The 27,022-nt window shown below is 38.0% G+C and overlaps 1 protein-coding gene and 1 long non-coding RNA gene across 4 annotated transcripts in view; both read right to left on the reverse strand.

The window, feature by feature from the left end:
- The window catches only part of TAX1BP1 (Tax1 binding protein 1), a 76,498-nt gene extending 70,439 nt beyond the window's left edge, over positions 1 to 6,059 (reverse strand). For 2 of the 3 annotated variants that reach the window (XM_014551506.2, XM_014551504.2), the window contains exon 1: positions 5,910 to 6,059. The gene's annotated coding sequence lies outside the window, so the exon portion shown is untranslated. Of the gene's footprint in view, positions 1 to 986; positions 1,058 to 5,909 lie in introns of all 3 variants that reach the window. The other variant, XM_014551505.2, reaches the window with a different exon arrangement.
- A 15,133-nt stretch (positions 6,060 to 21,192) lies between these two features.
- LOC116664904 lies at positions 21,193 to 26,805 on the reverse strand. The gene is made up of 2 exons (XR_004321444.1): positions 26,462 to 26,805; positions 21,193 to 21,396 (listed from the first exon to the last, which is right to left on the reverse strand). It is a non-coding gene; the product is annotated as an uncharacterized LOC116664904 (long non-coding RNA).
- Between the last annotated feature and the right edge of the window lie 217 nt (positions 26,806 to 27,022).

The raw sequence follows: 27,022 nt of genomic DNA on the forward strand, positions 1-27,022 counted from the left end.
GCAAGTGCATGTGTCTGTACACACATGCATTTTTTTTCTTTAAAGCCTCTCCAAGTAATCTTAATTCTGGAAAAAGAACTATTACTTAGACTCTGACCCAACCCAACAATTTAAGTCTCCGTTAGCGCCTCTCACAGATTCCCAGACCTAGGCCCTCTTCTTGGGTTCTTGTTCAGATCTCTCAAATGATGTAAAATCTCAGCTGGTCTACTTGAAATAGCTCAGCATACTTGTTCCTCTCTATACCAATTCTACTCTTTCATCCTACCCTGAAGGCCAGTATTACTGTACCCTTTACATATACTTATCCATTAAAAATAAGTATATGTACATTTTTTAAATGTAGTGTTAATGAAATGCATACTGTTGAGAATCTATTATAGATTCAGTGAATGCTCACTAGCTTAGTGAACACCAAGCACTAACCAACAGCTGAATGGTGAAAGTGAACTATGAAAATCTGCAAGACTCAAAAATGTTTTCTGTATTTTGTGCTCTACTTTTGAGAAAAAGGACACAACTATGATTTACTCCAAAAATCTATATACAGTGTGTCACAGACTCAGTACAATGATTCCACCTATCAATATGAGAATGACACTGACACTATGGCACTTGCTTCTGAGTCATCAAAACAGGAATCTCTGTAATAATGAGGGAAACCAGGGCAAGATTTTTGCTAACCAAATTAATCTAAGTTACTTAATGAAGTTTCTTCTTTGCAAGCACAGCAGTAACACTTCTCACATTTTACTAATTACTAAGAAGTCTTTATTGCTAGGAAGATTTACAATACTCTTTAAACAAATATTTCTTTTGCTGACCTTTTTGAAATGCTAAGGCAAATTTTTAAAATTTTGAAATAACACTTCAGAAAACATTTCTTCTAGTGTCTTCTCTTCTTCTGTTATGGTCAAAATACTGCTTTGTACTTATGGGACATAAAATATACTGGGCATCTCATAAAGAGAATGTCTATCACAAACCTGGAAGCTACTGTGGTAGAACACCAGGCTGGATGTCTGTTAGCCTCTCCCACCTGAGGTTTGCCAGGATTCTAAGGAAAAGAAAAGGTATTCAGTAGTAAACCTCCTGTACCTCTGCACTAATAAAAAGGCTTTATTACCAGCACCCTACTCCACAGAAGGACTTAACATTCAATACTCTCCAGCTGATATTCCAAAGCCTTCAGGAAAGTGAAAAGGTAGCACCAATACTGGAAACTGCCTAAAATAACTCAAGAGTTCTATTACTTTGTTTCTTTGAATTCTCTGAACTAATCTGGGCTCCAGGGGATGTCATGATGCTAATGAAGTCACTAATGATAATCTCCTTTCAAGTCAGGCTTTCTAAAGAAAGGAGAAAAACCCTCAACTCCAGTTTTGAAAAAATATTCACTGGTTATAAAATACCTATGAGAGAAATTATAGCTAAATTAACTGAACTGAACTATAATAGCTACAACTACCAAAACTGAGGCAAGCAAATCAGTAATGTTTTTCTATGAAGAAAGTGAATATTTAAGTTTCTCTGAGGGATATATTTGGTAAGGAGAAAATAAGGCTAGCTTAGGATGAGATTGCCATGTTTTTAATTAAAAGCCATGTAAGAATGAAAGTTTATTTTTTCACAAAATTTAACATGTTTCCTAAAGTAAACTCAATCAACAGAGCAGTATTTATTATAAAACTAAGCAGTCGAGTTTAAACTTTTGTTTAACCTCAATTACAAGTGTTTAAAAATTCATAATCCAACTCAGATTTTTACTTCATTGAAAAGTTTTTAAGGTATAAAACAGCATGAAGGCATATATATATTTACATATGTTCATGTGTACATACACTTATAAATACATCAAAGGGACTCAAAAAGTACACACAATAATCTTCACTCATGAAGGCTATGTGTGAAAAGAGAGCTTCAACTTTTAACTCAATTGACTGAATTTTTACCAGTATATTTAATCTATTATTTTCATTATTTTATATAAACACATTAACATTAAATTTCATTTTTAAACCCTCTCCCTAAAATGAGTTCTTAATACAAAACTCTAACATCAGACTTTAAATATATTCATGACGCTTATCTCTGGAGTAAAATAATTTGTAATTATCTCCTTAATAACTTTCATTAACCTCTCCAACACGCCAACCTTTTTAAAAATTTCAATGAGACTGTAACTGTAAAATATTTTACAAAAGTCATTCCACTCTTGTTATCACTTAAATTAAATGCCAATATAGCTTTTAGTCATAAAAAAGTTAACATGGATAAATGTAATCTGAATGTAATTACAGCATGAATCAACCCATTTTAAATAGTAAAATATATAATTTCCATACAGTTCCTCTGTTTCACTCCTCACAGACAAGAAGTGGAGTGAAGATGGGCAAGCTTATAAAAATGTTGAAATTCACTGAGTATGCTCATATATCAAGATGATTAGCAGGTAGATTTATATACTATGCATGCTCACAGGCACACACGCAAACCAGCACACACCACCCAGTGGGGAAGTAATGTGCAAAGTCACTGCATCACCTTGTGGTAATGCTTGGGAAGTGTAGCTTCACTAATATTCTGAGAAAAAGAACAAACTGAGCCTCAGCTGGAGAGAGGAAATATAGCCCCTACACACAAAAGAAAGTGGAAGCAGCTTTACCATACTAAATTTTGTTTCCCATTCTCTAAAGTAAAGTACACCTCTAGAAACATGAGTACATTAAGATGCAAGCCAAGGATAAGTAAACATTTTCTACTCAAGAAAACAAACAAAAACCAAAGGAACCAAATCGAGCCCAGGTATACCAAGAACCAGAGTAGTGAAATGGGGAGGTGGGAGGGCACAGAATGAGTCAAGGGGATCAACTGTACGGTGAAAAATGGAAACTAAATTTTTGGTGGTGCACATGCTGTAGTGTATACAGAAGTAGAAATATAATATTACATAAGTGAAACTTATATGTTAATGTTATAAACCAATGTTACATCCATAAAAAATAAATTTTAAAAATACATGAGAACAGAAAAAAAAGAATTAAAAGACCAGACACAAAGTCTGAAATACATACACAAGCTGCCTGCAGTGCCCTCTTCCACGCTTCCTACTTTATTCCCCAAAGTTCTAATACCTCTAGAATTCCTTTATATGTGTTATGCTATAAACTTAATACTATAAAGTCTTTGGTCTAAAATCCAATGTTGTTATTTTGAGGATTCATCAGTATCTAAGGAAAAAATAAATAATATGCAGTGGGCACTCAGTTAAGTAGCTAAAATAAATTGGGGGTGGGGAGGAAGATTTCAATGTCATCTTTACTTCTTCCGCTTGGAATTTTTTCAAGCCTAAAACAGATCTGGCTTTTGTAGTAGTATTTTTCCAGTGACTCCTGACACTCATTTTACTTGACCAGCCTAAAATATGTGAGCCTTAATAAAGTAGGAAACAGACCATACTAAGAATTTCTGTGCAATAAATGTACAGAATCAAATTAAACTTTTCAATTTGGATAAATATTTTATGTAACTTACCAACTCTAACACTTAGAATTCAAGAAGAAATAAGGTAATTTTGTTCTGTGTGATAACATGGTGACTGTATTTCTTTCAAAGTCCTTATTAGTTAAAGATGATAAACTAATTACAGAAGAAATATCCTGATGTCCAGGATTTGCTTTAAAAATTCCAGGGGAAAAAAATACACGTGCTAAGGGGGTAGTAAAACAAGATTAGCAAAATAGTGGTTTCTTTAACTGTTCGTTCTCCCTTTATGCCTGAAAATTTCCATGATAAAAGTAAAACCAGAACAGACAAAAGATTACTAATAAAAATTTAAGTATGACCTTCTGCCCATAGAAATACATAGTGGCTGACAAACTTAACGTTTTTTAAATCTTCAGTTAAAAACTATGAACTTTTAAATTTATATACAATCTTCAGTCCTGGAGGAATTATCTGAAGGGAAAAAATATGTATGATATTCTAGTAGTTTCCAATTATTCATACTTCAGCTCAAACGAAGACTATCAGCTGGTTTACAGAGCAGAAAAATATTATCAGCAATCTTTCTGGGAGGCAGAAGCAAAGCCACCAATCTGTTAATTTGTACTCTTACAGTCGTTGGTATCTCCAGAACTCTTTACAGCTGAGTACCACTATGCTCCTATACTCTACCCAGGTGTCGCTCACATCACTTTAATTTTTAGACTGTTTTAAAAGTTGGTTTCTAAAAACCTATGATCTTGGACCATATATATTAGAAAGGAGGGAATCTTTACCGTCTTTTAAGGGTTTATTTGGGGCAAAATAAACTGTAAAAAGTCTTAAGTGGATACAGCCAAAATTTTATTCAGTAATATCCAAATTTCAAAAGAATGCAATCCAATAAACTTCACATGGAAGATATTTCCCTCAAAGCAGTAAAAAGGAGGATAGTTACGATTTTCATAAATATTTAACATCATTTAAAAGGTTGAAACGTAGGATTCCAAAATACCTGTTATGTTGCTAAGGAAAAGATATTCACTGGTTAATTCTACACAAATGGCTGCCCCCATAATTATAAACAGGAGTGCACAATTTGAGAATGCGATGACCAGAAAACAAAAACTACAATAGGATGCTCTTTGAAGTTGGGGGGGGGGACCCCAAACTAGTAAGTCATTGCTAACGTAACCAAGTAGCCCTTCAAGAGATCAAGTTTATTCTTCGTAAGAACAAAATGAAGGTCTGGCCTCAGCCCGTTTTCTACACCCGAAAAGCACTTCCAGGGTAATCAGCCATTTTTAGATTAACATGTCATTCAAATAACCTCTTTCAACGCTTGTGGAATTGGGTTCCAAAATTATAATTAGTAACTGTTCACTCAGTTTGTATAAATTCTACAATTAGCGAAATGCAGAGTTGAAAAATTAAGATTTCTTTTCCCATCCCTGAAATAACAGCAATTCACAACAACTTTGTGAAACCTAAAACCTAACGTACGTATGAAGTCAAATATCATAGCGTATTCTAACACAATTATTATCAATACATGTTTATCAGTGTACATACGTACACACACACACCCCTCTCTTAACAAAGACTCCCCGAAACGACGAGCGCCTGTCGGGACTCGTCCACAACCTGCGGACCTGCGGGGTGCTGGGAGGGAGAGTTGTGCAATCAATAAAAGTTGCCTAAGCAAAGACAGACGTTGACTCTCTCCGAAAGATTTTTTTTATATCCCTTCGAGCACGAGGCGTAGGGGCCATTTACGAACAGACGAAAGCAAGCGTTCACGAATTCTGCAGCCCAGGTGAAGTCGGAGATCCGGCCAAAACAGCTAACTCAGACCGCCGCCCCCAAACGTAGGCGGCGCAGGCAGTCTCCGCCTCCTAACCCTCCGGCTCAAACCAAAACAGCTGGGTTTCATTCCGCACGGGCAAGCCCTAGCGTCCTGCCCCGACACGACCCAGCAGCTTTTCCAAGCTTACATACGCCGGCAAAACACACGCTGCCCTCAAAATACTCACTTGAGAGTTGAGCCTTGGGCAAGGCTCTCTCCGGGAGTCCCCCGAGTCACTCGCTCCCCCCGCCAAACGGCCCACGTCCCACACGGCTCCCCCAAATCTCGAAGGCCTATCCCAGGGGCTCCCCGCCGTGCGGCGGCCACCCGTCGCTTTTTCCAACTCCACTGCTAACCGAAGTTGCCCACACCCCCGTCACAACAGCAGTCCGGCAGGAAAAGTCTGTCCTCAGGAAGGAAAGCATCGTCATTCGGCAGCATCGTCACCACGGAGACCATTCCCGACACCCGCCAGGCCCCTAGACGCTAGAGTTGAGGGGCGTTTCGCAAACCCCCAAAAAGCTCCAGCAGGGGGTCTGCCCCGCGCAACGCGCTGCAGTGGCCCGGGGAAGGCACTTACCGAGGAGCTCCCGGGCAGAAGGGAATGTTAGAGAGGCTTCCGAGCCTGAGCAGCCATCAGCCGCCGAACCTCTTCCACCACCACAACCTCCCTCTCCAGACCTGCTCCACCTCCTGACGCTGACCAAAGCCGGGGTACGTCACTTCCGCTCATTGGCCCGCCTCTTCCGCCGCCGCCGCCGCCGCCGTGCGGGGTGGGCGGGGGCGGGGCCCATCCTCATAAACATCAGCTGGGTCGCTCACAGGGGCCGTTTCGATAATGCGTTTTTGACTTTTTTAATTACTGCTTTCACCGGAAAGTTAAGTAACTTACCAGTTCCATGGAAATGGTAGCCCAGAGATATATGGACTGGTACCATATCCTTGCCTAGATCTTTAAAAATCTGTGTAAGCGAATCCATTTATTTTGTGGATCAGAAAATAGAGAACCATAGAAGCGAAGAAGCAACCGCTGGGCTGAGGCTGCAACCCCTCCCTCTTGGCCTCTCTCCCAACTCGTGGTCTAATCCGGTGCTTGCTTAACTACGAGGTTTTGTTCTATGTAAAACCTCGATTTCTCCTAGGAGCTTTTCAGTTCTAATGCTCTATGATTCTACTTCCTCTTATTCCAGCAGTGGCCTCATTTTACCCTCATTTCTGAGTTAACTGCTTTCGTTATTAGTTTGTGTGGGTGAATTTAGTCCCGTATTCACTTCCATTATAATTTCTAGTATCACTTTGTTATATAGTTTACCGTACTAGAGAAGACCTTCAAGTTAAATCCTAACTCCACAAAAGCAAGTGTGTTCTGTTCTAATTCATTATATTTGTGTGTTGCCATAAAGCTCTGATAAAATTTGCAACTTCACCAGTGAAGAAAGGATAATAAATTAGATCAAGTTAAACGTTGAAGCATCTTCTAAACTCAGAACATACAAAATCCTCCTCTTTACTTCCACATATTTAAGATTACAATAAATTTGGTAATACAGGTTTTTAATATTTGCTGACTTATTTCCTTTATGTTGAAATCTTTGAACTTGATATTGTTCTGTATATCATAGTTGATCATAGATTTCAAAAGAATCTTTACAGATCATTTAGTACTAATCTTATTTTACAGATGAAAAAAATGGTGTGATAATATCAGTAATCAGTGTTACTGGTAGCAAACTACTTGTAGCAGTCTTTTGTCTTAAGAAATGTAAATACAGCAGTGAACTTTATAAGCACAATTTTTCCGAAGTGTCACTCTTTGTATTTTTTAATCAATCACATACTTACTTGCAAGTTAATAGATTTCTAATTACCACCAATTTTCAGTTAATGAAATCAAGAAAACAATATGCTTAATAAAAATCATAATTGGAAAATATTTTTGTGCAGTTATTTTTACTTTATTTTGTTATTTTTAAAATTTCTTGAATTTTTAGACCTTATTTTCCCCGTAAAAGTAGTTTAGTAACTTTAACATGCTTTAATCCCTCTAATAATGATCTCTTGAATCTTTAGTGTTTCTCCCAGCAATATAAATATATATCCCTTCAGTATTAAATGGAATTTTTAAAAGTAGCATATTATATGTCTAACAGTGTACTAGGAGTATAAGGGATATGGATCCACAGTCCCTTATATGAAAGGTTTAGACCAGATGGATTTCAGAATTCAGAATTTTTCAGAATTTAGAAAAGTGTACTTTTCGTTACATAATATCCCACAAGGTCTGGGGCAGCACTATGTAATCAAGTTAACATTTTTTCAGGAAAAATTATGAAGATGACACCACTAAGTAGGATAAATAGAGTGTCTACATAGTCTTTGGATCAGGTTCTTCAGATCAGGTGTTGCCACTTTGCCACTATGCATTCAGGTCAAGTTTTATCAATAAATGAGTTCTGGTCAGGATCTGTGGAGTACACAGTGCTTTCCAGTCACTGTGCCAGATTCTTAGATTGTCTGTACTCCTCACAGCAACCTGTAAGGTTTTATCCTAGTTTTGCAGGCGAATGTGGGTTTAGAAAAATTAAATAACTTGCCCAGAATTCCAAAAAGGACAAACCAGACTTGAACTCAAATTTATCATTTCCAAAGTTCATACGTGTTCTACCACGCCATGCTACTTCTTGTTAAGTGCTTTGGTCACCTCCTATGCGCTCGGGATTATGCTAGGTACACTGGGGAGAACAAAGGACAAACCACAGTTTCTTCCCTGAAGCTGCTTTAAATCTAGTTAAGCTATTACAAAATGGTACAGTGAAGTGTTAAATTTGTAGGAAATGAACTCTGAGAAGTAAAGTAGAAAGAAGGATTGATACAGAATAATTAATTTCAGAATTAGCAAGACTTTGTTAAAGAAACTGGACTCTAAGCTTTGAAAGAGTATAAGGATCTGAAAAGGTATAGAAAGGGCTTAGGTAGAGAGAATAATTAAAAGGGCACAAATGGACAATTAGGTAGTACAACATGGGTTGAAAATCAGAAAAAAAAATTCATGTAGGCATGTTTTAGAAGTATCTTTCCGGATTTTAAAAGCAGGTAAAATGAGTTTTCATCTTTTGGAACAGTGGTTTTCTTTAGAGTTTGTAGTAAACAATCCCTTTGCTAGAAATGATTCTTTTCTTAAAAAATAACATCTGTAAACTTTTGTTTTAAAAAAGAGAGCTTTTAAAGATGAAATCTGAATAATGGTAGATGCTGGATAAACAGAGAAAGAGAGGATTCAAAACACTCTAAAGTAAGGTAGTTTATTTCCTCTTACCCTGTGTTAGGAGATAGTTGATGTACTCCTTGCTCCTAAAAGCTTGCCTACCGTTACTCTCCCAGATGTTTCTATAAAACTTTGCTACTTTGAGGTGCATGCCAATGAATAAACTCCCTCTTCTCTTCTTGTTGCTGTCATCTGGTGATCTCTAAGTCACTCTTCCTCATTCACTGAAGAGTTTCCCTAAGTGCACAGCCTTCCTCTTCATTCCAAGCCCCTCAGTGTTTACTTGGACAAGATTAAAATTAAAAAGCCAACAAGGGGGGAGGGTATAGTTCAGTGGTAGAGCGCATACCTAGCAAGCATGGGGTCCTGGGATCAATCCCCAGGACTTCCGTTTTAAAAATAATTAAATAAGTAAACCTAACCACCTCTCCCACCCCAAAACAAAAACAAAAACAAAAGAAAGAAAAAGCCAGCACCTTGGCCTTTTACTTTCTTGAATCCCTCATCTTCAATAATTTCCTCCTCTCTAGTCCAGATATCTATCATCGTGCTCTCATATTGGACCTTGTCATTGTTTCACCTTCAAAATCTAGCATCCTGCTTCCTGACAACAACCTCCTATTCCGAGGTTGCTTATTCAAATAAGGCCACTGTAACTATTTTTCAAACTCATTGGGGTCTCTAATCCATTCAACTTTCTCCTTTTAATACTTCCCTCATTATCCAATTCAGAGTCCATAGTCTATCATTTCATTAACATTATTGGAAACTCCCTTCACTTTTAACTTGCAGATTAAGTACAATTTCCCATAACAAATACATTTACAAACTCTGTGGTCATCATATGCTTTACCACTAAAGGTTATGTCTGGGAATACCAAGCAAAAACTTTGAAGTTAAAACTGAGGGAAGTTTCTTGCCCTATCGGAGAGTGAAACTACATAATTTATGGTATTAAAAAACAGAGCCTGCAGAGGTTTATACTTTAATAAGACCTTTGCCCCACCTGGCTCCTAACAATGTTCTTTGTTCCTTGTGCAACTGAGAGGTCACTGGTATGTAAATATTCTCTAACCTTTCTTCCTTATCTTACTGAGAAGAGTAATAACCAACAAAGTTCTTTGAATTCTTAAGGTACTTATGTCAACAAGGTCTGGTTTTCTGTGTTTCTCATCACATACCTTTATTTTTTGAGTCACTTACATAGCGATGGTAATTAAAATTAATAAAAGTTATTTTAAGAAAATGTTACTAACTGATCTTCTAAAGTTTTAATTTTAACAAACACTGAATCAAACTTTTAGGCTGAAATATGTTTTTATTTCCACAGATCCTATCCCCTCCCACTTTCTCAGGAACTCTACATAATCTCTCTTATATTCAAGCCCTCCATCTCCACTGGGTCTTTCCCATTGACTTTTCCAAGTCTGTGCATTTAATTTTGTTTTTAATTCCCCAGCTCCATCTTGCCCTCCAACTACTACTGCCTTTTGTCTTCCCCTTCACAACCAAAGTCCTCACTAAAAAAAAATTGTATTTCACTCCTTCATTTTCCACCTTTCCCTTACCCTACTTCATTCCAGATGCTGCCCCATCACACCAAAAGAGGTTGCATCAATATCATAATGTGTATAATGTGCTCTAGATCAGCAAATCCATCTTAATATTCATGAATACCCCATGGATGCTAACCTGGTGTCTGACTATATCCCATGATTTGCCTGTATCTCAAGAGATCCATGAGAAGGAATTTGAATTTTGCCCGTGATTGGAGAGTTTGATTATTTACCTGATGGATACCCAGTCTGCTTCATGAAACATTAAAACATTTTTGAGGGGCCTAAAAATTGGGGGGAGGTGTGGAATTTGGGGACTATTGTGTAAGTTACCAATTTATTGCCTCTCAGTTCGAAATTCACCTTTTTTACCTGCTCTGTCAACATGCACTAGGTCCCTTAAATATTTTTTCCTTTGCCAGCTGGAATGATTTAAGCTTATTAGTAGAAAGTGCTGGAGGGACATTGCAAGAGGAACAATTCTGCTTCCTGGTTCCTAAGTACCCACTCAACAGACTCTTGCAGTGCCAATGAATTCACTGTCTTGCTGCTGCCGTCCACTCAGCTTTCCCAGTGTCCAGCTCCTACAGTGCACAGGGTTTGTCAGTTGCTGATTCCTACAGTACATGGTAGCTGGCAGCATCCAGCACCCAGCGTTCCCCTCTGGGCAGTTTTGTGATGGAGTGCCTGCAGTGAAATACTTCTTCATGAACAACTTTCCCCAGACCTTAGAGGGCAGATTTCTGGCAAGTTCCAGAGGGTGGATATCCAGCAAGTTCCAGCAGCTCAGCAACACAGGGTCTTCTCTGTAAGATGGATTCTCTGTGGGACTTCTTCATTCAGTGACCTATAACCGAACCATCAAGGTCTGGATTTCAGCACTTCACTGAAGGTGCTCTTACTTGGGCTTGTATCTCAGTCATGGGGGTAGTGTCTGCTCCTTATATCTGCTATCTTTAGACTCTTTGGAGTCCCCTTTACTCCTTAACTAGCCCAGTTACTCCAGCCCCCTGTTACAGTTAATAATTCTTTATTGTAAACTTTCTCTATTTAAATCACTAGATGCTTTCTCTCTACGGATAAGACCCAGACTGAAGCAACCACAGTAACCTTTCCTTTAGTTTCACGGGCCTAGATTATTTTTCCTTCTCCTTAAGTAATTGCTCGGTGAGTTAACTTAGTTCTGATCAGCTAGGGCTATTGCCACATAGCTCTTTGTTATACTGCAATTTTGGACTGCTACTTGATGTTAATTATAATGCATAGGGGCTAGAATTTCTTCTGTAACATATAGTTTAGGTTACAGAATTCAATGAATGATGATTTATTGCCATTTAGCATTGGGTTTCGTAGATAAAAGAAATTACTTTATTCCCAGAAGAGACCATGGCCATCCTGCCATGAGGCTTAAGGGAAAAAAATGAAATTATTACTAAGTACTTATGTTGAGCATCTTTAGAAACTGACTTATATTTTATTAATAAATTGTGAAAATGGACTTTTATGATTGGTTCCTGTGATATAGCAAGTTCTAAGAAGCTGAGAGTAGACAAAATTCCTCTTCCTAAATCCTTCCTTTTCCATACTTTCCCCACCCTGTCAGGTACCCTTCCCAGGCCCAAAACCCCCACCCTTCAGACAGCAAACAGTCTAGTCCAGGGAAAATAAAGAAACTGATTCTCAATATATTAATCTCTGTGACTGCGAGTGACTGAATACAAATATGAGGGTCATGAAATAAACGTTGTGAGCATGAAGCAATGAGCTTGTCACAGTAGGTTTTCATGAATCCGTGGAGAAGATCTCTTTAGATAAGGGACCTTCCCTTGTGCTTTTAAAATCACAATTGCAGTCATTCCAGGAGAACTTTCTTTTACCCCATATCTTCTTCAAGTTATCACCCTTTTTTTTTCTTCCCTTCCCAACTTAGCTTCTTTAAGACTAATCTATATAACAAGATAATGTATTTGAGATATTAACCTATTTTTTTTTCCTGGTATTTTCCACATCTATTGCTTACCACTTTTCCCAAACTTGCCTCCTCTCAAATCCACAGGTTTGTTGACTTGGGGAGGGATATAGAAGGCAAATCTTTCTGGCACTTTTTCCCAAAATCTCAAGCTCCCAGATGGGAGAGGATTTAGGCTGACAGAGACAATGGCTTGAAGAGGAACTGGGGGCAGGGGGATAAAGATGGAGGGAGAACAGGTAGCATCTTCCTCAACCAGTCACCAAATTCTGCACTTGTCACTTTCTGAGTATTTCTCACATTTGTCCTTTCCTTGCCATTCCCTACCAGCTGCTACTTATTCTAGGAATAATGGGCAGTTAAAAAATACATTTTCCATATATATGTATGTGTATGTTATATATCACATATATAATATATATACATACACACAGTCTAATTAGTTTATTAAAAGCTATTTTTAACTTTGTAAGAAAATTGCCTTATAGCCTAGATCAATGATTGACACTATGTCTAATCTGAAGAAAGAAGGGTAAAGATTTAGCAATTATCTGGTTCATGTGATAAAGACACTTTCATTGACAATATAAACCAAAAAATAACGGTGTCTAAATCACCATCTTATTTGCATTGATCATATCTTCTGGGTGATTTATAAATCTTCATTTTCATTATGAAGAAAGAAAGCCTAGTTGTAGATTTTTCTTGTCTAAAACTTATCATTAAAAATAGTGAAGAAATTTCCTTTTCAGAGCACTTTTAATGCTCTCCACAAGTCTGACACTTTAGACTCCAGTACAAGTACTGTCTTTGTCACACAGCTAAGGTCACATTTGTTAACATTCCTTATTAAGGGAAAAGCCTTGCTGTGTGTTCTTGATTTTCATTTCTGACACTTAATTAGAATTAATGAAGTCACCCCATTTACAGATTGCAAGAGCTGCCAGGACTCCTGAAAGTTCTAGAAAGAGTGATGAAATCAGTGACTTTACTCGCTTGAGGCCAAGTGATATCAGACACATCGATTCCACATGTGTAGTTGAGAGTCTACGTGCCTCCCAGTCTGTGGGGAAGCAGCGGAGTGAATCTAAGGCATGATCTTTGGCAGCTTTCTACAACACGATGGGCATGAAGAAAGATGTTTATAAAAGAACACATTTGAATTCCTGGTACCTCTTGGTGGGATCACCACATTGTCAAACAGTAAAGGAATGTTTAAATACAAATAAATTATGCTTTCCCTGAATGAAGTCTCCTCTCTGATGTGTAAATACTGGAAATGCACTTGGGAGTTCCAAGCTTGAGTGAGTGTTTCATTTCTCACTTATGGGATTCAGCTCACCTCTTGGCACCCATGATGCAGTAAACAACAGCTTCCAGATGCCAGAAGCACACTCTGGACAGCAGCCAGAAGATGGCTGTGCAGATGACAGACATAGTGCTTCACACATAGCTCCATCCTAGGCTGGCTGCTTGATTTATGTACTTATTTGATATCTGATACATCAAAAGAAGTCACATACCTTAAATCTAAGCTTTGAAGCATTATAATAAACAGCCATGAACACACCACCCAAACTTAAGAACTAGGACATTTCACAATTTCACAAAAGTTCACAAATAATAAATGCTGGAGAGGATGTGGAGAAAAAGAAATCCTCCTACACTCTTGGTGGAAATATAAATTGGTACAGCCACTATGGAAAACAGTACAGAGATTTCTTAAAAAACTAAAAACAGAGTTACCATATGATCCAGAAATCCCATTCCTGGGCATATATCTGGTGAAAACTCTAACTGGAAGAGATACAAGCACCCTAATGTTCATAGAAGCACTATTTACAATAGCCAAGACATGGGAGCAACTTAAATGCCCATCGATAGATCACTGGATAAAGAGATAGTATATATATAATGGAATACTACTCAGCCATAAAAAAGAATAAAATAATGCCATTTGCAGCAACATGGATGAACTTAGAGATTATCATACTAAGTGAAGTAAGTCATACAGAGAAAGACAAATATCATATGATATCACTTATATGTGGAATCTTAAAAAAATGACATAAATGAACTTATTTACAAAACAAAACTAGATTCATAGACAAAGCAAATAAACTTATGGTTCCCAAAGGGGAAAGAGTGGGGAGGGATAAATTAGGAGTTTGGAATTAACAGGTACTCACTAATACATATAAAATAGATAACCAACAAGTACCTAATATATAGCACAGGAAACTCTACTCAGAATCATATAATAACCTATAATGGAAAAGAATCACAGAAAGAATATATATGTATATAACTGAATCACTTTGCTGTACAACTGAAACAAGCACAACACTGTAAATCAACTATACTTCAATTTAAAAAAAGAAAAAATATATTTAATTAATCTTCTGCAACTTCATTTTTTTTTAAACTTAAAGAGTATGTTTCTAAGATTTATCTGTGCTATTGCTTGACAATAGCAAAACTTATGAATTCACTCTAAAGTTATTGGACATTTGGGTTGCTTAGTGGATTTTTTTTCCCCACTTTAATCTGTTTGCCAGTATGAACTGCTGCAAATGTATAACCTGGTAAGCAGGTACAAGAGTTCTCTAGGTTAAGTTCTAGCTGGGGGACAGGGTTGTGTGGAATTGTTGAGTCTCAGAGCATGAGCAAGTTCAATTTTACAAACTAGTACCAAACTTTTTCAAAATGACTATATCAATTCATATTCTTAAAGTCTTGTATTTAAGAGCTCCTATTAATCCACAACCTCTCTAACACTTTATATTATCAGACCTTGCTTTTTACCAATCTAGTAGGTGTAAAATAGTATTGCATTTGGGATTAATCCTGAGCCTTCTGCCCAGAAGCAAATATACTCTGGCTTATTTAACCCTTAGAAATACAGACCATTATGGTACTCCACAATTGTACACTGGAGTCTCCTTTTCGTGGAGATAATGTAACCACCCCATGCTCTATAGAACATAAATTTGAATTGCTTTTGTGATAGCAGGGTATTTACTCTCGGCTCCTTACAGCTGTAGACCGATCCTTCTTAGGACCAGGTATGCACGTCCCCATGAACCTGACCTGGCCACTGGCAGGGAACTGAAAAAACCAGGGTCCTGGTTTCATTCTCCAAACCACAGAGACTTGCAGGATCCTCGCCCCTAGTTCTCTCTCCTTTGCCCTGTTCAACGTGACAACAGTGATTTCTGGACACAATTGCCAGGCTTTGATTTCTTATTCTTCCTTGGTTCTCCTCCTGCTGTTCCCTACACTTTTTGGGGGAGGGCGTGAGGTGGGGTGAGGGTTAATAGCAGAGATAGTTACTGAGCCAGTGGGCCTTAAAACTACCCATTCCCCAAGGACCACCCCACAGGGAGAGAGTGAACACCACCAACACAACATAGGTGTCCTCTCTAATGAAATGACAAATTTTGAAAATCATGAGTTTATTTCAGGATTTCAAATTTAGCATATTTTACTTCAGGAAAATAAACATCTTTCTCAGATTCTAGGAGCAATCTTGTTGTAAGCATTATACATAACACATATGTACATGATACCAAAGAGCTTTCTTATCTGAAGTACACTCATGGAATATTATATAATTATTGGGATGAAATCTAAAAGGTGTACAAAATTTTAATACGAGAAACTGTTAAATATACTAAAGCTTGTGTAAACTGTGCTAAGTAAGCACTTTCATAATGTTTGTTTAGCAATTGCTTTCAAGGAGATTTTTCTGCCTACCAAACAGACCCATGATTAGGTTCCTACATCTTGTTAAGGCTGACTTGTTAGTTGGTGAACTTGTTAGTAGACTCTAATTTTTTTTGCATGTCACTTTTTACAGAAAAAACCCTGGGGTTCTGGGAAGGGCCTCTCACATGTAATAATGATGCCTTATTCCCAATAGTTTCCATGAGGAAGGAAGAACAGAACCAAAAATGCAGAGAGCAGGACAAATGACCGACTTCTGCATTATACAAAGGATGGAGGAGGAGGAGGAGACATATAAGAGTTGACTGAGGGGCAGAAGTGTGATTGCAGTCAGCCTTGAAGAAGGCCAGGAGTTCTTCTGGTGCTTTCAACCTCTAAGAATAAAATGTCAGACTTCATATTCAACATGGAATAATTTCTTATAGACACTTTGTCTGCAGGCATCTCCCTTTACCTACCAACTAATTCCTACAAAAAATCCTGAGCGTGGAGGGCATTCAATGATCAAGAAACAAAGAATATAAGAAGCGAGTGCGTGAAAGGGTGGCTGAACAGTAAATAGTTCAGCATTATCCAGCTATTTGACACAGAAGTATATTGTGTGCTTCTCTTGCCCTAGCCTAGATGAAGTAATGCAAATTGTGTATGTATATTTAATTTCTCATGAAATATTTTGGACATTCAAAAAGTATAAAGAATAATAAATACCCATTTACCCTTAATTCAGTTTAAAGGATACAATTTTATCAGTACAGGTGTAAGCTCCTATTACCCCTTCAAAGATCGCAGTCCATTCCCTACAAGGATAACTACTGTTCTAAATTGAGTGTTTCACATTCTATGTATTTCTTGAAAATTCTATCTCATGCCAAATCTGTGGACATTATGAACATACTCTTTCAGTTCTAAAGCTCTAGGGCACTTCTGACATTGTGCTAAAAATATCTTACTGCTCTAATTAGTTAATACTAAAAATATTTTTAGCGGAACACGAAGCTTTCTACGGTGTATTATTTTAAATAAGTCAATTAAATGGTAGTAAATATCTCAAGTTCAACAATAAATTTAATAAATCTGAGGCCTCTCGATCAAATGTATAGTTTCTATTCTACCTTTTTTAAAACTTAAAAAAAAAAAATCAGCCATTCAATAGTAGAAGCAGCTTCGCCAAAGTCCATGGCATGTATAAACAACTGACAGTAGCCAGAATGTAGTATTTTAAAGGGACTCATAACTAATGGGTGTACTCTATACTCTTGGAGGTGGATAAAATTCCCAGTGAACCCAGCCTTGTGCCTGACACTCCCTGGGTATAATTAGGCATGTTTCAGAGTTGTATGAATGCTTGTTAACCAGCAGGGCACCATTTAATAAATCTCTGTACTGTTATAGTCATCTAAGAGGCCTGTCTGCTAGACACCAAGTCCTTTTGCCAGAGTGGCAGAACAATTGATGTCCTTAGACAGGGCACTATTTTAGACTAGCTCGGTAAAACATGAATGGGTCCAATGAAGCACAGTTTATTTTGTATGGGGTCAGATCAATGCTGCATTGTTGGGAATCAGCAGTGAAGATAGTATAGTCCAGTGACTTGGTCTGCTGGTTTTCAGTTCCTAGGACAAAGACCTTGTATTATTAATTCAAGTCCACAATCTTTTCGTCGGAGACTGAAATCTAAGGAACTCTGAAAGTTGACAATTTGTTCTAAATTCATTTAATGCCAAAACCTTAGGCTAATCTGAACTCATTTAGTGGCAAATCATCACCAGCACAGACATTAGGTTAAAGTCCGTCTGTGAACCAGTTACTGTGACTATTTATATGTTTTACTGCAGAAATATTAATGTATTTGGTTAGAGGGTTCTGCTCCAGACCCCCTGGGGGTGCTAGTTAATACACAGAATTACCATTTTAAAACCCCAAAACTTTTGAATTCTAGAACATAATTGGCCATACAGGTTTCAAATTTGGGATTGCTGAGCTAATTTAATAGCCACCATGGGCTGGGCCGTCATCCCTTTCACTACTTCATTTTAGTCCCACATCGACCCTATGATTGTAATCAGCACAGTTCTGCACCTCTGTTGCTGCATTAACACACATGATCGAACATTTAATAAGATTTTTCCTGTCGCTTCTGGTTGCTGGGAAAACCCCAAAACAGCGAACATAAGGTGCTAAAACTGAGGATAATAGGTGCTTGTACTTTCCACCTTCAATTCTGAAGAAAATCTTCAGATATGTGCCCTCAGAACTTGCTAGAAGCAAAGCTAGATTTGCTTTTCCAGCCATCACCGCATCACCAGCAGCTTGCACACAAAAACCAGAAAGTCTGAAAGAAATGTCAGGATTATGAGTTCCTTCTCTCCACTGTGTTTTCCTTTGCTTCCTCCTTTCCTATCCTCTACCCAAATCAAGTGACGAGGACACTAAGAGAACCAAGGGGAGGGTCCTAAATTGGGGAAGTGCCTGTGAGAAGAAGAGAGCCATCTTCCAGCTGAGGTTATGATGATGCCCTAGAATTGCTGACCTGCCCTCTCTGCATGTTTGAGCAGAGGGGAGAGGAACTGGAGAGTGAGGACAAGGAGGAGGGAAGGAAAGTCAAGGAAGGAGGAGGGTCAAGGAGCAGCCTGCTCCTTTGCCAAAGCAGCACATCTGATGTGCTCAGGGATGGCACTGTTTTAGGCTTAACTGGTAAAACATCAATTAAACTGCAGTTGTTTTTTTAATTAGTCAGATTCCCAACAGACATGGCAAGGATGTGGAATTTTTCTCTGGCTAAGTGTACAATGAAAAAGATAGGCAGATAAACAACTAGGTCGTACTGTATAGCACAGGGAACTATATTCAATAGCTTGTAATAACCTAAAATGAAAAACCATATAAAAAAGAATATACAAGTATGTATAACTGAATCACTGTGCTGTACACCAGAAATTAATGCAACATTGTAAATCAACTATACTTCAATTAAAAAAAAGGATAAGCAGGCTTGAGCTGCCTTGTGGGTACCCCCCTCAAGAAGGCTGCCTGTGGGGCAAAAGGACCCCAGCATCAAGTAGAGTTATATGGGAGAGAAGAAGGAGTTGACAGACTTTAAAATACATCAGGCTAGTTTATCCCAAATCAGAGGAACAAACAGTGGAAAGGTCAACAACAGAGACCCCCAAAGAATCCATATATACGTTCCATGGGACGCCTGTTTGTTTCACGGTGTTTATCTACAGTCAAGAGAGGGCAACAGCGTAAGTCAGTAAAAAGGCACTTGCCCCCCTTTCACTGCTCCCCTCCTTGCCATCATACATAGAGGAGAAATGCAGTGTGTGTGCAGTGGGTCTTTGAGGCTTCTCTCACTTTGATATTCACAGGCATCCCCCACGCCGCCCTCCATCCCATTCCATCTTTTCCTCCAGTCCTGACAGAGAGAGTGTTTTTCATCGCTTGGTGGCTCAAGCACAAACAAAAGAACATTGTTTCTCTCAGCACAGCAAAGCAGGCTGGAATTTTCCAAAGGAACCTGACTGAAGACAAAGGGACATAAGCAAAGGAAACACAAAGTCCGTACGTATTGTCAAGCCAACAAAGTACAGGTTTCCAACCATACAACAGCTCAACTGTGCCCAGCTCTCAACTGTTGTGTCTCCCCTCTTTCTGAGAGCCCTGTCCAGAGAAATTCTACTTCAGATCATCCACAGACCTTCTCTCCAGACCTTTCTTTGTCTCCAGACCTCCTTAGAGGAGGGTTTGAAAGACATCCTGCACAAACAATGGGTGAGGCATACATGGATTAAGAAATAGCATCCTTTCTTAGCTTTTGAGTCAGACAGACCTTTATGAGAGTGACTTTACCTGTCCGAGCCTTAGTTTTTCTCATCTATATAGCACCTATTTGGTAGAGCTGTGACGTGTTCACTTAAATGCTTGCATATGGAAGTACTCAGAAAATGTGTGCTATTTTTACCATTATTCAGGGTAGGAAGTCAATGCTGGTTGGTTTCAAAACCACCCACTGTTGTCTCCTTCTTCTATATTTATGTTTTCTTCTCCCCATTCTTTCTCACATTCCTCCCACCCTCACAGACAGGTAAAGTTTATTTCCTCATACCAGAATGTATCTAACAGGTTGCCCTATTAATATGAAGAAACCATATCAAACCCATCAATCCACTCACAGGTGAACCTTGGCTTCTTAAAGTTCCAGCCTGGCATCTAGACCATGAGTCCTCAGTACCATGACACTTTATGACATCCCAGGACTAGCTGCATATTTCCACCTGTCTCTTCTCTGAAGGACATCTTCATTTCCAAAATCCAGGTGGTGGATCTGATCAAGGTCAGCCGCTCATCACACTTTCCCCAACTCATACAGCTCACGTTTGAGCAGGTAAACAGCACATTTTTGATCCCCATCCAGGTGTGAGACAGGCCCAGGCTCAAACCTTGGCTCAGTACTAAATGACTAACAACAAGTGCTTAATCTTTCCAAGCTTCAGTTCACTCTTTGTGGAATGGTAATTCATTTATCTCCCTAGTCTTTGAAGATTAAGAAGATAAGAAAATGAATGTCAAGCACTCAAGGCAAAGGCTGGCCCATTCTACTACAGGCACAATAAATGGTGGCCGACAGCATCATTGCATGTTTATAGTATCATAGTTACCTTACCCAAACAATGAAGTGGACAATTTACAACAAAAGATAAAAAAGGACTTTCTTTTACATAGTCTTTCAATCACGTAGACTATAGTCAGTAACCAATGATTCTCAACCTTGTGGTTCATAACAGTCACTGGTTTATCTCTGAACTCTGATGAATGGCCTACTTACCTTAGGTAGAAATCTAAATAGCACATTTATGGACCTTGGTACTATTGGTTTCCTAATTATGGTCCACCTTTATTATCAACTCCAATCACATGACTAAGCAGAGTTTTCCTGTATTTATTGTTCTTGGAAGACTGTTGGTTAAGGGTAAATAATTTGAATGACTATTAATGGGTTTACATTTCACATTCATATTTGAGATGGAGCCCCATGCCCCAGGCTGCCCTTCATTGCTATCTGAAGTCCCTCCTGCAAGAAGGTAGATGACCACCCACCAAGTGGCTGTTGGATTGAGTGGATACAAAGCTGCATTTAACAACATTTCATGTATTTTATGACTGCCTCCTTTTCCTTATGTCCATATGTTTTCCTGACCCTTTTCTACCTTTATCATTTTGGTACCTTAAGTTTCAGATTTGGAAGGGACTTCAGGGACCATCTAGTTGCTATCCAGCATGTGGATTTCCGGTGAACTTCTTGGTTTCTGGTATCATATGCAAACACATAATGAAGAATCCCACTTGCTCAGCTTAAACCTTGTTTTTGTTCTTTCTTACATGGTTCAAGATCCTCATCTCAGGCTTTCTTCACTTTGACAACCTTTTTGGACACACTTCTTGCTCTCTGACATCAGAAGGTTCACAGAATTTTTCCAACCCTCCCCTCCCCCCACCTCCTGCGACACACTGAAGCCATGGCTGGTCCTTCTGCCAGTAAACTCCCAGGGACCTGGAGGGCAATGAAGAAAAGAAAACATCTATCACTGCTCTGCCCTGGGACTGACATCCAATCTCAGAAATTATTTTCATGCAACACTTACAATCGGGCCATGGCCTTTCATGTCCTTGTACATTTGCACAAATGAATCGTGAGAAATGAAACAGAAATGCAACTTGAAAATGCATCGTGACTCACAAAACAGATCAACTGCACTGAACAATAAAGTGCCATACACACTAAGATCAAACTGACTGAACCGTAGCCCTTCCTGATTCAGATCTTCCAAGCAGAACCACAGACCCTAAACTAACAACTAACTTTGCTGACTCATATGTTCTATAGATAGGAACACTGGCTCTTCCAACAGCTCATCTCATTTACAAATTCTGAACAACTTCTGCCCAGATCACACTTACTAACTGCCATCTAAGCCTATCTAATGATTAATTGCAGCCTCAAACTAAGTAACATTCCTTCCCAATCAAAAAATGGACAGAAAACCTAGACATTTCTCCAAAGAAGACATAACAGATGGCTGACAGGCACATGAAAAGATGTTCAATATCATTAATGATTAGAGAAATGCAAATCAAAATTACAAATCAAAATCACTGAAGCGGTATCACCTCACACCAGTCAGAATGGCCATCATTAAAAAGTCCACAAACAATAAATGCTGGAGAAGGTGTGGAGATAAGGGAACCCTCCTACACTGCTGGTGGGAATGTAAATTGGTGCAACCACTATGGAGAACAGTATGGAGATTTCTTAAAAAACTAAAAATAGAGCTACCATATGATCCATCAATCCCACTCCTGGGCATATATCCAGAAAAAATGAAAACTCTAATTCAAAAAGATACATACACCTTAATGTTTATTGCAGCACTGTTTACAATACATGGAAACAACCCATGCTCCCATCAATAGATGACTGGTTTAAGAAAATATGGTATGTGTGTACAATGAAATTCTACTCAGCCATAAAAAAGAATGAAATATTACCATTTGCAGCAACACAGATGGACCTAGAGAATATCATACTAAGTGAAGTAAGTCAGACAAAGATGAATATTATATAATACCACTTACATGTGGAATCTAAAAAATACTACAAATGAATCTATTAACAAAACAGAAACAGACTCACAGACATAGAAAACAAATTTACGGGTCACCAAAGGGGAAATGGAGAGGGTAAGGGATAAATTAGGAGATACAAACTACTATGTATAAAACAGATAAGCAACAGGGAACTATATTCAAAATCATGTAATAACTTATAATGAAAAATAATCTGAAAAAATACAGCTGAATTACTTTGCTGTACACCTGAAACTAACAAAACACTGTAAATCAACTATACTTCAACTAAAAAAAAAAAATAACCTTCCCTAATGCCTCCCTTTTGAGACACCATAATGGCTGTACTCTGCCTTGCTCAATATGTACAAGCCCAGCCTTGGATGATCAACAGGTTCCCCCAGTGATCTCTGATTAGGAAGCTTAACAGTTCTTCTGCCTTGTTATGCCATTTTCTTCTTGTTTGCCTAGCACACACCTACCCATGCTTCAAGAATCCATTTAAATATCACTGCAAGTCTTCCCTGATTCCTCCTTCACCTTAATCCTCAGCACCATTTGTAACCCCATCCTCTGTGTTCCCTGTGTACTTGGCTCAGACTTCCATTTACTTTTCTCCCCTTGTATTTTCACTCTTTTATTTGTGCCTGCCAACTCTCTCCACCTTTCCTTAAGGGCAAGATCACATTTATGCATCTTTGTATGTTCCTTGTCTACTCTGGTTTGGGGCATGGAACAGGAACTGAATAAACAACTCTTAAACCCAGATTATTATTCATAAGAAAACTACAAACAGAGCCTTAAGGTATAGATGTGTTAAGTTATTCTTTCTTGGCCACTATCTATGTGTCAAGGAGCCTCATGCAGAACAAATCTCCATAATGCCCATTCCTTTGTGGTGAGAAAAGTCTACATAAACTGTGTACTGGATGACCAGGATCACAAGCACTGAAATAGGATTACAGAGGCCCAGATCATGGGCATGGCAAATACTGTTAACAATTCTCTTTTGCAAAGAAGAAAATCAATTACATTAAACATTTTCATATTAAAAAATTTTAAATAATTAAAATAATAAATGATGTATCTACTATAGATAGTGTGTAAGTCCTTTGAGAACACCATCTCCAGGATCCCAATCCCAGCCCTAATTCCCCAAAGGTATTCATGGTTATTAAGCATGTATTCTTTCAGATTATTTCCAATCATTTATATACATGGGAAAAATATAGTACTGTTTTTTATATATGTTTAACATAAATTTAATCATCAGTGTCTTTAGATCTTCATAAACATGAAGTTTTACATGTGAGACACTACTGGCAAAAACTGCATAAAATACACGTATTTACTTGGCTCTGTTACTTAACCTGTGTTTAGGTAAAAATGTTAAGAATTTAGCATCCTCAGAGTATGTGTATATTTTACATATATTGAAATACTTATATTAATAAATATAAATATATATTATATTAATCTTATTTTTCCCAAAGATTATAACTGATTCCCAATATAGCTCAGGGGAGTATTGTGAAGACTTTTGAGTTAATTCATAAAACTATTTCAGCTGTTTAGAATGCAAAAGCTAAAAATAAAGAAGTAAGCTTTGAGTGATCAAAACACCTAAATGCACAAAAGCCATATAACGTCTTTAGTGGAAAATTAATTATTACTTAATTCTCAGAAAGCCTGCATACAGTCACAAAGTACTTATTCAACACTAGAGAAATAATAAATGGAGATACCACTTCTTTCTCAGTTTCCTACATAAAACTTTAGTTTGCCTATGTAAATGGGTCATCATTACACATATAATTTTATATTTTATAATAGGAAGATCACATTCATGAGCAATAATTTTATTTTAGCAGCATCTTGAAGTTTTTCCAACCAAACACTGAGAAAGCACTTCTGAAATGTATGATGAAAAAGTATCAGGGAATGATGAATTGATATATTTGCAGCTGGGAAGTTTTAAGTGTTTGTGCTTGTGGACTGTATTTGCTAATAAATTGTGTTTTAAAATCTGCAAGAAGTTTTTAGAAGTGCAATTAATATGCACATCAATAAGCATTCCAGGAAGTCACCAGCACAATACTGAAAAGCGATATAAATAAACCATATAGTCAATGTAGCACTTTATTTAAGCAGCCCCTTCCTTATGGGTGAAGGCATTGTCTGTCCTAAAAATAGCTGGAATAGGCAACGAATATTTTTACCCAGCTACGAGTTTGTCCTTTTTTTGTTTTTTGGAGGGGGGAGGTAATAATGTTTATTTATTTTTAGAGGCTGTACTGGGGATTGAACCTAGGACCCTGTGCATGCTAAGCATGTGCTCTATCACTGAGCTATACCCTCCCCTCAGGTATGAGTTTGTTCTTTCCCCACTTAACCATCCTGGTTAGTGAGCCGGCCACTGGAGGTTATTCTTAGATCCCTGAGAAACAATCAATCTTTGCTTTCAACATGAAGTCTGCTGGTTCCGAGAAGCCCTTCTAAGTAGACACCAGCCCTGGATCTCTTTTAAAATCACTTTTCAGCAGATGGTGGTGCTTGGTCCCTGACAACTTTGTGAAGTTATTACAACAGCCCTAAACTGCCATGTCTAGACCCTTTTTAAAAATTGATATATAATTGACATAACATTGTGTGAGTTTAAGATGTACAAGGATATTGATTGATATATTTATATATAATATATATATGCAACATATAAATATACCTTTAGCTAGCACCTCTATCCCATCACATAATTAACGTATCTTTTGTGGTAAGAACATTTAAGATCGAGGCTCTTAGCAATTTTGAAGTATGTAATACAGTATTGTTGACTATAGTCACTATGCTGTGCATTAAATATCAGAATATCTTCTAGTTGCAAGTATGTACCCTTTGTGCCTTATTCTGTACCTTGTTTTGTGAGAGATAATAAATAATGAATATGTTTAAGCCACTAGACTCGAGTCTCTGTTACCCACAGCTGAGTTGAAGCCTAACTGATACAAGATCACAGATTGCTTGGGGTTAATTCAAATTTTCCAAGCTCATAAGGGAGACTTAGGTACTGTTGATAATATTCTCCACATTAAAGAATAGGCTGTGAAGAAAGCGACTACAACAAGGTGATTTAGTCAAGATTCTGTATTTGAGCTCCGAATTAATTCAATGATGGCCTCAAGAGAGTTAGATCTGACTCTGAAGTCAATTCCGAAACACACTTAATATCCTTTCCACATTTTATTCTTCTGCTTAAACTAATCATTGTGATGCTTGTGAGAAATAGTAGGCGTTTTGCCAATTTTTCTAGCTGAGAATAGATTCAGAATGTTCCTGAGATGAACTCAAAACCCAGGTTTAAATACTTATATTTTTATTTCTTATATTTTGTGATTATATGAAAATGAGTTTCATGAAAAAAACGTGTAAGTCAATTTTGTTTTTCTTTTTGAATTCTTACTCCTATTTTTGGCTCTTAAAACCTATCAATCTCAACTTTTTATCTTTTGCATTCCACAGACTATTTTATCCACAATGATAAAAAATACACATTTATCTTTACTGAGAAACACATTTTTATGACCACAGGCATTCTGCTTAATGTTTGTAAAGGTATCAAAGACAAAAATTGCATTACTGTTGGGGTGGGTGGATTTTGTCATGAAGGATAAGCAGTTATTTCAGAGTCCATTGTTCTACTTAGATTTTACTTGAATCTCAACAAATGGCATGTATTCCCTTGACTGAAGACTGCTTTTCTATAGCATCAAACAAACTGGATTGAAAAATAACCAAGTAGATACCATAAACTGTCTGAAAGGCAAGTTGAATCACCTAAGTCAGTCTCTTTTGTGTTGGCAAACTATAGTGATTTTGAGTAACTATTAGTTGAGATGTTTTGGGGTGAAAGTAAAAAAAATAATAAAAATTAAAAGTGGCTTTAAAAATAACTTATTTTTATCACACAACACAAGTCCAGAAAGCTCTAAACTGACCTCTTTGCAGTTTCTTGATCTTTATCCTCATCGTCACAAGACGGTCTCCTGGGCTCCAGGCATCACATTTTCACACAACCACATAAAAAACAGAAAGGCTGGGGGTGGGAGGTGGGGAGAAACTTTTTTCTTCTCTTCTTTCCCGCAAATTCCCAGCAGACTTCCCCTTACAACACAGGCCAGAACTGAGGTCCCGAGAAAGGCGGAGAATGCAAGTACTTGGCATTTTCTGCCTCTGCTGTGGGAGGCAGTCCTGCCAGCAAGGAAGACAACGGAGAGGAGGCATGACCATGGGAAGGCAGCCAACAGCGTCTGCCACAGGGGCTTTGTAGCTATGGTCACTGCATGTGCCTTGCCGGTTTCTAAGGGCCAATGAGCTAAAATTCTGAGTCTGCAATGTCACAGTGAGTAGGAGGAAGAGGAGAGTGGAAAACACATGGCTGGTAACCTGCAAGAATCAGAAAAGTTGTGAACTCTCCCTAATCCACAAAGCCACTCAAGTCAGCAGGACAAAACTGCCAGGGTAATCAGCTAAATACTGAACACCAAATACTGAGTGTT

Source organism: Camelus ferus, chromosome 7 (genome assembly GCF_009834535.1).
Source record: "Camelus ferus isolate YT-003-E chromosome 7, BCGSAC_Cfer_1.0, whole genome shotgun sequence".
Lineage (NCBI taxonomy): Eukaryota > Metazoa > Chordata > Mammalia > Artiodactyla > Camelidae > Camelus > Camelus ferus.